The sequence below is a fragment of the Octodon degus genome, unplaced genomic scaffold, assembly GCF_000260255.1.
Source record: "Octodon degus isolate 3935 unplaced genomic scaffold, OctDeg1.0 scaffold00025, whole genome shotgun sequence".
NCBI classification, from domain to species: domain Eukaryota; kingdom Metazoa; phylum Chordata; class Mammalia; order Rodentia; family Octodontidae; genus Octodon; species Octodon degus.
This window is the reverse complement of record NW_004524601.1, coordinates 18,615,268-18,627,475: the sequence shown is the minus strand read 5'-3', so window position 1 is coordinate 18,627,475 and position 12,208 is coordinate 18,615,268. Positions and strand designations below refer to the sequence as shown.

The following is a 12,208-nucleotide window of genomic DNA, read 5'->3' as shown; positions in this document are numbered from 1 at the left end:
CTTTTTAATTTCTGGGTGTTGGGGAGCTCTTCGGGGTCTCTACAGCTTCATCTGCGACCAGAGAAGCTGAGCCCATCAGGTAGGCCCGGGCGTGTCTGACACATCCTGCCTTTGGATCCTGGCATCTGCAGCCCCGCAGAATCGGCATCCTTCTGCTGTGTTATTTCAGCCAAGGCTTTTTGCTTAAGCAACTTTAATGTTCTGTTTTGATATTTTATTCACCCAAAGAGCAGCTAGCAGTTAATAACTGGAGATGTAATAATTAGTTTTTCTCAGTGTGCATATTATAAAAACGCTTCACATTATTTCCAAAAATGGATGCCAATTTTTGCCTTTCTAGAGGCTTCCAGGTAAGTTTGGTGGTGCTTCGCCATGAATACTTCAGTAGCGATGACTTAGAATAGTAGGTCTTAATACCTACCTGCCTGCCAGATGCTTGGAAGGGAGGAATGTGTTAAGCTATAAAAGGGCTACAATCTGCAAGCTCGAATCTGAAAGCTCTGGAACGCCCCTTCTACACAACTTTATGACCGAGTTCAAACTGAAGAACAAATAATGCACAGTATGGAGGGAGACCACAGGGAACTGGTGGTTGTGGGGAGAACCAGCTTAATTGGCTTGAGATCTGCCCTGCGGGTCGGGTCTGCTCTGCAGGTTGTGCAGCGCGTTGCTGGATGTGTGCAAGGCTGGTGGAGCCTGGCGCTGGGTCTGGTCTCTCGCCCTTCCCTCTGGTGCTGTTCCAGACCCTGCTTCCTGGCCTTCACAGGTAAGCAGCTTTATTCCTTCTGCCCTCAAATTTCTACCCTGGAGCCGGCAGAGCACTGATTAAATCTTCGGAGCCTGCAAAACAAGTCAGACCTTTACATTGTGGGGCTTGAGTACTGTGTTTAGCAACGGAAACGTGATTCACACAGGACAACAGAAACCTCAGGCAACAGAGAAGCACTCAGTGGTTAGGAGAGGGCTGTGTGGCCGATATGACAGCAGCACAAACAAAGGACCAGGACTGTTTGGCCATTGATGGCAGCTTGTGGAAGTGCTCCTCCTGTGTGAAGCAGACATTGAGAGGCTGCAAGGGTGAGTACCTCAGAGTCAGTCAGCTGAGAGTAGGGCTGACACCAGAAAAGGAAAGAATTAACTTTAAAAGTGCTGCCTGAAGAGGAGAGAAGCTCATGGGCATGGAATTTGTTCCCAGTCACTGATATGTGAAGGAACTTAACGTTCCTGAGGGGAAGGAACTGAAGATTAAAAACACGTACACCTGTGTCACACTGTGATTTGTTATTCCTGTTCTTGAGTTGTTTAGTAAACATGTTCAGATGATTCATGGTTTCCTTGCAGGACATTTAAAATAATTCCTTTTATTATTTCTTTATTCCCAAAGTAAAAAAAAAAAAAAAAAAAAAAAAAAAAACCTTTGCAGTGTATTGGAAAGCAGATATCATCTTTGGAACTGATTCACAAACATTTGTCACAAACCAGTGCCTGGACAGAGCTCTTCACAGAAATGACAGGGTCATCAGTTAGGTGTAAGCTGTGAATGTCTTGGTTTATGTATGTTTGGTCATACAGCATTGAATGGTTAACCTCTTAATACATGACAAATAGAGTTGCTCAAGTAGAATTTTATTTACTTCATTCTCTTTAATATGTGAGGACAGACAGGATTGCATTAATAATGATACACATACTTTTATTTTTAATGACATGCAAAGGTATGGCGATCTCCTAAAACTCTCATCTACTAACAGAGTGTCTCCCAAACAAGTCCTAAGACTTGCCGACAGTCATTACAGAGAATTACCAATGCGTTTTTCTTCTCTCGCTTGATTACGCACACTAGCGCCCTCCAGTCCTTCAACTGGGATCCTCCGTTAACCAAAATCCTGAAGCTGTGGACCCAGGAAGGGGACAGGCCTTCCAGGGCTGCATCTGTTTCCTACGTGGACCACACCTCACCACTGCGTGGAGTGCAGCTTTCTCTCACAACATCTTGGCTCCTTTCTGTTTCCATTTGTGCATCCTTGGGCTCGGCCTGGGTGAAGAGCTCTGGTGACATTTCCTGGGCTCCCATCCCCTGCTCTCTGAACGCAGGAAGCTGCGGCAGAACAACCCCATTGAAATCAACTGACTTGACTCTGCCCTGGCTGAATCTTACTACAGTTTGGACACAACCTGGTCCCCTCTAGTTTTAGGCACAGATAAGAAGCATTTTAAAGACGAATGCTGAGCTTTCCCGATTCTATTATTTCTCCTATACTGAAATCTCATCACAATTAGATTCACTCAACCAATATTTAATGAAAAAAAGTGGTGTAAAAGGAACTAGCAACAGTTCATTTTGTTAAGTGAATTTTTTTTTTTGTTTTTGGTATTGGGGATCCACCACAGGATCGCGCTTGGCAGGCAACAGTTAATTTTTTTATGATCTTAGTTTTCCATTTGTTAATGTACCAATTTGGCTAGCAATAAACCACATTCACAAAAGTGATTCTTACTTTGTTATAATTGATGGTTAGTGTTTATTGTTATTTTTCAATTGGGTAAGAAGCCAAACGTAGAATGTAAGTAATATCACATTTTATCAGATGTAACCCTAAGCCATTTTGGGGTCAGTCAGACCCTGTAAGAGTCTTTATTTGGTTTATTCTAATTTTTTATATGTGTTTGGTACAGGGTCTCATTTTGCAGCTCTGACTCATAGTGATCCTCCTGTTTTCAGCCTCCCCAGTGCTAGGATTACATGCATGTGACACCACACCCAGTCTTGGTCGCTGCGCTCCAGGAGTGGGGCCACCGTGGCATGTGGTGCTGGGGCTCGAACTCTGGTCCCCGCACTTGCCTAAGCAGGCGCTTAGTCCATTAAGCTATCTTACCGGCCCTTGGCCTATTCTACTTGTAATACCTGCAATAAAAAGAGAAATGAATGGAATAGCCCACAATTCTTTGACTCCTGGATATACATTGTAACAGAGATTATTTGTGGAGGAACATAAGAGCCCTGAAGAAAACAATCCTTCATCAGAAACTGTGGGCAATAGTGCACAGGCACAGTGATCGCTCATGCTTCGTATAGTGTTTTTCCCAAACAGGCTTAACCCCCACAGGTTTTGTCTTTAAGTCTGACAGTGCATTTACAATTGGTTAACGATGGATTAGCTACTTTAAAGTGAAACTTGACTGTTAACCACTTTTCTTTAAAGCACTTTCTGCTTCTCAGTGAATATAACATAAAGGGGACAAAGGAAGAGCCGGTGTTTGTATATGCCTGCATGTGGACGTGTGTGAAGGTATGCGTACCACTTTTGTCCAGTTTCATAATTTTAATATTGGAAAGGCCTTCTTTTGTAATTACATAAAACATGAACTTTTAAGATCTAAGTGGGTAGGTTATGGGTTTTAAAAAGTTGAGAAAACTGTCTAACATGTTGATCCAATTTGGAACTTAACTATGAACTCCAAATTAAATGGTTTGACTTATTATCAACATTGAAACATTACAGATAAAATATATTCTGTCCAGAGTACATTATGGTTGTTTAATTCTGAGAGGTGCTGCTCCTTAGAATATTAAAACTCTAGTTGATGCATGATAGCCAAATGATTTTCAACTTGACATAATTCTGAAAGGTATACAATCTAAAGTGAAATATTCAACAGTGAAATATTTCAAATAGTTCAAAGCACAAGTTTCAAGGCCCCGCTATGGAACAGACAACACCTCCTTGCTAAAAGAAAGAATGTACCGTTCTGGTTGGAGATTACTAAGGGAGTGCATGTCAGCCAGCGCACTGTCCTGTTTATGAGACAGAAAGCCCACACCCAGACCAAGCAAGAGTATTTGGCTTGCAGCTTCCAAGGGCTGTAGTCCATAATTAGCTGTCTGCAATGCAAAACCAGCGTGGTGAAAGAGTAAGATGGGGAACTGTTGTTCACCCTGTGGAATCTGGGAAACAGAGCTCAGGCAGGAGTGAAAGGCAAGAAGCTGCCCTCAGGTAACACCCCCTCCATGGGCAGCCAGGCCCCATTTTCTAACAGCACACAAAGGGCTAAAGTCATTCATAAATAAGTCCATCTGCTCAATCTGTTCTGAACATGAGGCATTAGGAGGCATTTTAGGTATAAGCCGTGGTGGGGAGTGATACATACCATGGCTATCTCAGAGGCTGAGAATCAGGAAGTGTGGACATCAGTGTTTCATGACCTTATCATCTCATTACAGCAAGAAGAGTTACTTCTGAGAAGTTGTAGCTACTGCCAGCTTCCTGGTTTCTTATTCAAACAAGGAACATTTAGGTATCTTCAAAGCATCCTGATACAGAGCAAGAAAATTTCCCACATTTAGCAAACACTTTTTTCCAAGCCATCTATTTTTGTAGCTGCAGATGTGAGACTTCACAGTTATTCCTCTAACCATCAAGGGGTTCCCAGTTTAATATGCTGGTCTATGAAAACGAATATCAGAAGAACTTCACCCAAGTTTCTTACGATCTCATCAATCTGTGGAGCCAAAAATAGCTGATGTCATAGAAAACTGAGAGTAGAGTGGCGGACAGCAGGGACTTGACAGGGCAATGGCGAGGGAAGACTGAGGAAATATAAATGATAGGCGATGGCCTAGTATGAATTGCTGAATTATAATGGTAGTCCTCTGGTACGGCTGAAGCGCTGAAACAACAGCTTATCCTCTCAGTGACCATTTCCTTCTCCTTCCCCACTCCATCCCTGGGTACAACTTCCTTTGACCTTTCCCGCCCACATGCAGGAGCCTCCAATCAGCTCCTTATACGTCACTAAACCTGCCCCTCAAGCTCCGCCCCTGGCAAAAGTCCTTAAAGTCTCAGGCTCCCTGTCTCAGGTCAGAGGATCCACCCAGCTCCCTGCCCTGGGTCCTCTACGCCTGTTTAGAGTTAGTAAAGGCTTTCCCCTCCCCCATTTCTGCTTCTCTGCTGCACGGCCACTGCCACCACCATCGCCGCCACCATCACTGTTGCCTCTAAAACCTATCAATAAACACCAGATCTTAAGTTACAGTTAAATAGCAGAAGTCTTGATGTGCCCTCCTATAGCAAAGAGACTACAGACAACAGTAATGGACTGTGTGTTTCTGAGAGCTAGAAGGTGACATTTTTAAGACTTTCAATATAAATGATAAATATTTGGGGAGATAGATATATGTAACAACCTTATTTAGCATTAAACAATATGCACATGCATTGAAATTTTATATAGTATCCCATAAATATGTAGATATTTATGTTTTTATGTATCACTTTAAAATTTAATAAGGAAATTTAGAAAAGGAACTTAACAGTATCTTTGGTTATTTATTCATTATTAAAATTTGGCTTTTCCAAGCAAAGAAATGAGTGAATGGACTTATATCTTCTTAGGATAGTCATGTGTCACAAGAATATATTTACTTTAGGAACAGAAGAATTTACAAACTGGGATACATTAGACATACATTAGACTATTTGTATATTATCTGAGACACAAGAGCTATAATATGGACTGCTTACCCTTTTCCATAGTTTTGTCATCAGTAATAAGCAATATATCTTATTGTATTAATTTCCCTATTCAATTTTGTACTTACTCTGTAAGACTGTATTTTTCAAAGATGGGTCCAACAATATTTCCTGTCCTCGTCCCATGTACTCTACTAATACCTTGCCATTTCTTTGTTAAGAGCTGGAGTTTATATCCCTTTCCTTTGCAACTGGTTGGGCTTCTGTAGCTGCTTTGATCAGCAAAGTGTAGTAGAACTCATGACCCATGACTTGTAAAGTTAGGAAAAGAAAGATGTCATGCACTTCATATCATTCTCCTGAGGTCCTTGGTCTTAGAAACCACCTACCATGTTATGAGGGAGATTAGGAACTTGGGAAGAAGCTTCCTTGGAGAAGATCGAAAGCTTCTGGTCTTTTCCCCTGGCCTAACTTTCATGTAATAGCACCAAATTACCAAACACATGGGTCAGTTATCTTGAATGTGGATCCTCAAGCTGGCAATCAAGGCACCACAGGTGATACCTTGTGGATTTAAGATGTCCCTAAGCCCAGCCTGAGCTGCAGATTCATGGACAATTGCTGTGTAAGCCACTAAGTTTGGGTGTTAGCTTACGTATGTGTCCATAGATATCTGTTCTTGGTACCTAGATGTAGGATGTTGCCCTAGCAAAGACCTACATGTGTCTCTGGATGAGTTTGTGGAAGGAAGCTGGAATGGCATTGAGGAGACTTGTGACTGCAAGTCCACAGCTTCAGGCAGAGTCCTGAGGGGAGCTGGGAGGGCTTTGAGCAGGCTTTTGATGCAGGCTTAAAGAGAAATGAGGATGATGTGAATGGAATGAGGAGAGGGAACTGTGGTTAGGTAGGCACCCATGCAGAACCTGCCAACAAAAACACCCACAGCAACGTGGTGAAAGGAAATGTACCTGCTACGCTCACTGATCTAGTTAGGAGGATTTCCAGGTGGAACATTCAACACGCTACCTGATTTTCTTTTTCATGCTTCTAATAAAATGTGAGGCAAGACATCACCTACAAATATCTTTCAGTGTAAAGAGCCAGAACATGTCAGGTTTGGAGTAAGATCATTTCTTCTACTCAGATTCTCTAAAAACAATGAGTAAATTAAAATTTAAAAAATAAAATCCAGGGTGGTCTATAAGATCCTTTGTTAATATCTCAGAGTTGGCTCATGAAAGATTTCAAACAGAATAATTTGTTAAGGACTTTAAGTAAGCCTACTCACATAGTTACTGTTAAGTAATAGGGTTTCCAACACTCTTACAGGTATTCTCCATTCCTGTTTCAAGACAGGGACGTAGAAGAGGCTCATTTTGAAAAGCTGTAGAAATTCGGTGTTTATCTAATGGAGTTGATTATCAACTGATATGTAAGAAATCTACAGGGATTTTAATGAATTTATCAGCTTACACTGTATGCCGGTTAAACAATATCAAATGCAGTGGTTTTAAGGTCCTCAAACTTAGACTCAAGCAGGTCAATTTTAATTCAGAGTTTTTTGTGGTACATCAGATTGTTTACTGCCTTGCTTGGGTAATGTATCCTACACATGCCTTAGATGTTTGTGTTTCAGTTTTCAGTCTTATTTCTAATATTACTGATATTAGAAGAACAAAATCTTTTTTCCAACCCATTACGTTAGTAGTTTTCAAAAGCTTCAGAGAAACTGTAACTCCAGTTTTCACGTTGTCACCGTAGTTCTTTTCCACGCTCTGCCTTCTTCCTCTAACAGTTTACTCCTCCCTTTTATCTATCTTTGGCTTTATTCTGTTGTTTTGCAAATGTATTAATCAGAACTACAGCGGAACACATGCTGTTTTGTCAGAGATCAGAAAATTACTGTACTTTTATTTGCTATGCAACACTTTTTAATGTTCATGGGGACTGCATTGATTTACTACATGTGGTATGATTGAACTATTTCTTAAATATACTAAGCCATACATTTCAGGACAAGGAGCTGAGAGTGTGAGCTGCTTATATGAGGAACAGTTCACGGATTAAAGGAAATGAAGTTAGAAGTGAATCTTTCATGAATACAGTTAGTAGAAACAATAAGTATTGGTAGAGCCCTATTTGCATAGTGAGAGTCTAAGGTTATGCCAACAGCGCTGGGTTTGAGCAAGTGAGCTGTCGTCTAAATATGTCTGCGATGCTTCCTTGGCATTTGGCATTTGGCTCTTGGAGACTGGAAGCTGTCGTTGTGGCAGGTACATATTTGGGATTGTCTCAGCCCCAGGGGAAATATGTCTTGCTCCTCACTGTGCATATTGCAGTGTCAAAAGTAATGCACCAAGTACCAGCTGAGCTGCGCTCCTTGTAAAGCAATCTTAATATGGCAAGCCGAAAGACCTGAGCCTTCATGATAATTTCCAGGGTGAAATGTTCACGGGATGAAGTGGAAAAACATCAGCAGCTCATCTTTTTCTCTGTCATCCTTGTTTATGAAAACCTAAAAAAATGTGAATGAGCTTTTGCTGTTTGTGTTTCCCTGAGCTTCATCGGGACATATATGGAATTCAGCACAGTGGGTTCGCAACTCCATGAGAGGTCTGTGCAAGTGGCTTTTTATCCTCTGAAAAAATCAGTCACTTCCATTGTATTCGAAGTTACTAACTTGCAAAGAAACCAAGCAAATCTATTCAAATCATGTACTCAAAATCTAATATAGCATGATGACATAATTTTGCCTTTTAGTTATCATTTAATGACTCAAATTTGCATAGTTCGACTGCATGCTTGTCAGATCTTTAGCCCTGATTAGCTGATGCAAGAATTTTTTCATATTAATGTTTATTTTCCCAATAATTTTCTCCTTAGCAGGGAAGAGCCAATATTTACAATCCTTTGTCTCAAGGTTGTGAGCGAGGGGTGATTCTCCATCAGTGGAGAAAGATTCTGTACTCTCCAGAATGTCACTCAGACCCTCATTTTCTGATGGCTGTGTGAGAAACACTACCACCACACCGCTGTGACAGTGACTTTGATGTGACAGCTTCCTGAAGCAGTGAGTATAGAATAGGTGGAGTGTTCGCATATGGGATGTTCACCGTTCAACTTGGACTACTTTTATATAGACTGTGGGCTTCTTTCTGCTAGAAGGAGGATTATATCCATACCTGCTGTGTGAGAGATGGAGTGACAACCTTTGGAGACTCCAAAGGTCAGGGAAAAGTAAATGATCCAGTAGAACTTCCTGCTCTGTTCTCATAAGGAAGTTAGGGACTGTAGACAAAAGGTCGTAGGAAGAAGGATTTGGGGGATTTCTTAAACTGGTCATTTTCCGTGTTTGTTTTAACATGTCTACCAGCTTTCCTGGAATGAAAATCAGTGACATGTATAAACCAAAAAAAGGGCCTTGTATTTGCTGTGGGGAACAGCTGTTGACACCATACTGTTTAGATATTCTTGGTGGGGAAGCCCAAGGGACAGTACAGAAAAAAAAAAAAAAAAAGACTCATTTCTTGAAAAATGTAGGCCTACATTTAGGTCTGCTCAAATGATGTGTTTTTAATTTATTATGAATTAAATTTTCAAAAATGAAAAAATTCTTTATCTCAAAGTGAATTTGCTCACCACCTCCATCTATATATGCCACTCTTTAAGCATAATTTTCAAAACAGAAAAATCATGATAGACCTACAAATATAAAATTAACAAGAATTCAAATTGAATTAGTTGCTAAGGAAATGCGTGATAAGAAATCTAACCAAAAAAATTAGAGATCAGGCAGAGATACAGCCATTAGAAAAGACGAGATTATGTCATTAAATAAAAATTTAAGACCTTGGATTTTATTTTTTTAATTAATAAGTAAGATGTCTCTAGGACAAAATTCATTTGAAATGCTATTGGAAAAATGCTTGGAATTGCTATTTGTTTCTTAAATAGTTATTTATTTGTTTATTTATTTTTAGAATTGTAATATACCCTAACAGAAAACAGTAAGTTTGCAAAGCTCTGTTTCCTCAGTGGATCAACCTTTTGTCTATTTTCAACTTTGAGGTGCTTTTTCCTTTTAATGTGCTAATGTAATTATGTTTTTTCCTAAAGTGAGAACGCAAGGCTAATTCCTTCTTAGTTATAATTCCAATAAGACAGCAAATTATATGCCAATGCTTTGGTAATGTTTCATGAAAAACTGAGAACAAATATTGATATTTTCATTATATAAGTGTGTTCTGAAGATGCTATTTTGATGGTTTGAATATTTAATATAATGACATTTTTATTAGTACATGTTTGTGGTACATAATGAATATATTCATTGTGGATAAATGGTACAAGTATGTGACATATCCTAATTCTTTCTGTTCCCCTCTCCCACCTTCAAAGGGCCGGGGAGATAGCTTAGTAGAATAAGTGCTTGCATAACAAGCATAAGGTCCTGAGTTCAATCCCCGATACCGAGAAAAAAAAAAAAAAGCTTTCCCTGTCCCACCCTCAACATCCTTTAGTCCTCTTTCTATTTGCAAAAAAAAAAAAAAATCTATCTCCCTGTCTCCTATTTTCTATCTTTTATTTTGGTCTTTAAATCATTTATATTGTGGTTTTCTCATATAAGAGAAAGCATACTATATTTAAACTTGTGTTTCTGATATTTTACACTTAATATTATGGGCTGAAGGTATATCTACTTTCCTATGAATAATTCCAATTTATTCTCTTTATAGCAAATTGGCGCTCTGTTGTATATCTGTACCAATTTTCTTTATCCAGTCATCTGATATGAGCATATAGGCTGCTCCCAAGATTTACTTATTATGAATTGTGGTACTATAAAGATGGATAGGCAAGTATCCCAGCAGTATGTTGTCTACAGCTCTTTCAGGAGGATACCAAGAAAGGGAATAGCTGAGCCAATGGAATTTCTATTTTTAGTTTTTTGAGGAATGCCCATATTAAATTCCACAGTGATTGTAATAGTTTACATTCCCATCAACAACACAGAAGAGTTCCTTTTTCTGCTGAGCCTCACCAGCATTCTTTATTGTTTGATTTCTTGATGATAGACATTCTTTTTGGACTAAGAAGAAATCTCACTGTCTTAATTTACAGTTCTCTAGCAGCCAAAGATGTTGAACATTTTTTTCATGTACTTATTGATCATTGTACTTCTTAGAACTGTCCGTTCATTTTGTGTTGTACTTTTGAGTTTACAAGGGTAAACAATACAATATATATAATTTACAGAATTATTTTATAGTAGTCACCAACGGAATCATATACCAAAAAGGTGCAGGAAATCTGTCCACACACTGAAGACCCAAAGAATCCAGCTGAGGGCCTGGATCCCATAGTAATGGCCTGCAAGAGTCCAGCTGAAGACCTAGAACCCATAACAATGCCCCCTGACTGGTCCAGCTGGAGGCCTAGAGCTGACAACAATGTCTCATACAGCCCTGTTTTCTGGATATGCACCTGGAGGGCCCAAAGGTCAGAGGTGGAAGCTAGGAAGTCCTCCAGTGGGATGAAGGATCTGTGTTAGCAGGCTGAGAGATCTACACTGGAGCCAGGAAGCAATGCTCAAGCTAAGCACCAGAGCTCCTGCAAAGGGTGCCACAGCCCTCCTCAGTGACAGTGAGGTAGGTCCTGAGCTCCTTTGATGATGGTAACAGCCGGCTCCTGTCAGAAAAGTCAGTGCAACAAGCCTCTCCAGGTGATAGAGGAGGGAACCTTCTTCCTCTCTAGAGCCAGGAAGTGATGCTCAAAGAGAGGACTAGAGCTCCCCTAACGTGAACCTTAGCCATTCTCAGCAACAGTAAGGTCCTTAGTGCTTTCAGTGAAAGAGCAGCTGAGTTCATCAGCGAAGTCAGCATGACCATCTCCTGCAGGAAGACCAGCAGCTCCCTACAGCTTCTCAACAGCCCCTGAACTTCCCCCTCTCCAGTTCCGCCTCTCATGCAGCCAGCAGCAATCCTCAGGTCGGCCTCCCACACCCAGCACCAGGCTGGTTCAGCTCAGCTGGCAGCCACGAATTCACCACCAGTGGGCAGTCCGCCACAGTTTGGTTGCCTGATTTATGATTAGCTTTTTTATTCTGCAGGATCTAATTTGTTTGAATGCTCTTTTTTTTCTCTGAGGCATAGCTGGCAAAATATGTTTTCCCTTTTGTAGGCTGTCTCTTCGCTCTGTTGACAGTTTCCTTTGCTGTGTAGAAGATTTTAATTTGATCACCTCACATGTTGAGTATTGATATTATTTCTTATGTAATTGGGGTTCTGTTCAGAAAGTCCTTGATCATGCCTCTTACTGCAAGAGTTGTACCTATTTTATCTTCCAACATGAGAAATTTTTCTGTTGTAATATGATGAGGGATATGAGTCTAGCTTTAATCTCGTGCTTATGGATAATCAGTATTCCCACGAGGCTAGCTTTCCTCTAGTGATTTTTTAAAAGAATGTTTTTATTTTCAAAAGAAAAAAAAAAAAAAAACACCAGAATTTCAAAGCAAGATAGTAGGAAGAGTAAACATAATTAATCCGTTCACGTGTTTTTACCTTCAGAGTAGTTACTCAGAGTATAAGATATAAACATGAGCAATTGTATGTCAGGAGAAACCTTTCTTTTCAATGAACTAAAGAGAAGCTAGCAGTTCAACTGTCTTAACTATCAAATAGTATGTGTATGTATTTATATAGTTTATATATCATATAATAATGATATAGTATGAT

The 12,208-nt window shown here is 40.0% G+C and overlaps 1 protein-coding gene across 1 annotated transcript in view; it reads left to right on the top strand.

Annotated features, from left to right (window-relative positions):
* Nucleotides 1-790: 790 nt before the first annotated feature.
* The window catches only part of Ppp1r1c (protein phosphatase 1 regulatory inhibitor subunit 1C), a 176,367-nt gene continuing 164,949 nt past the window's right edge, over nucleotides 791-12,208 (top strand). Inside the window, exon 1 of the mRNA XM_004628639.2 lies at nucleotides 791-1,077. The gene's annotated coding sequence lies outside the window, so the exon portion shown is untranslated. The remainder of the gene's footprint in view (nucleotides 1,078-12,208) is intronic.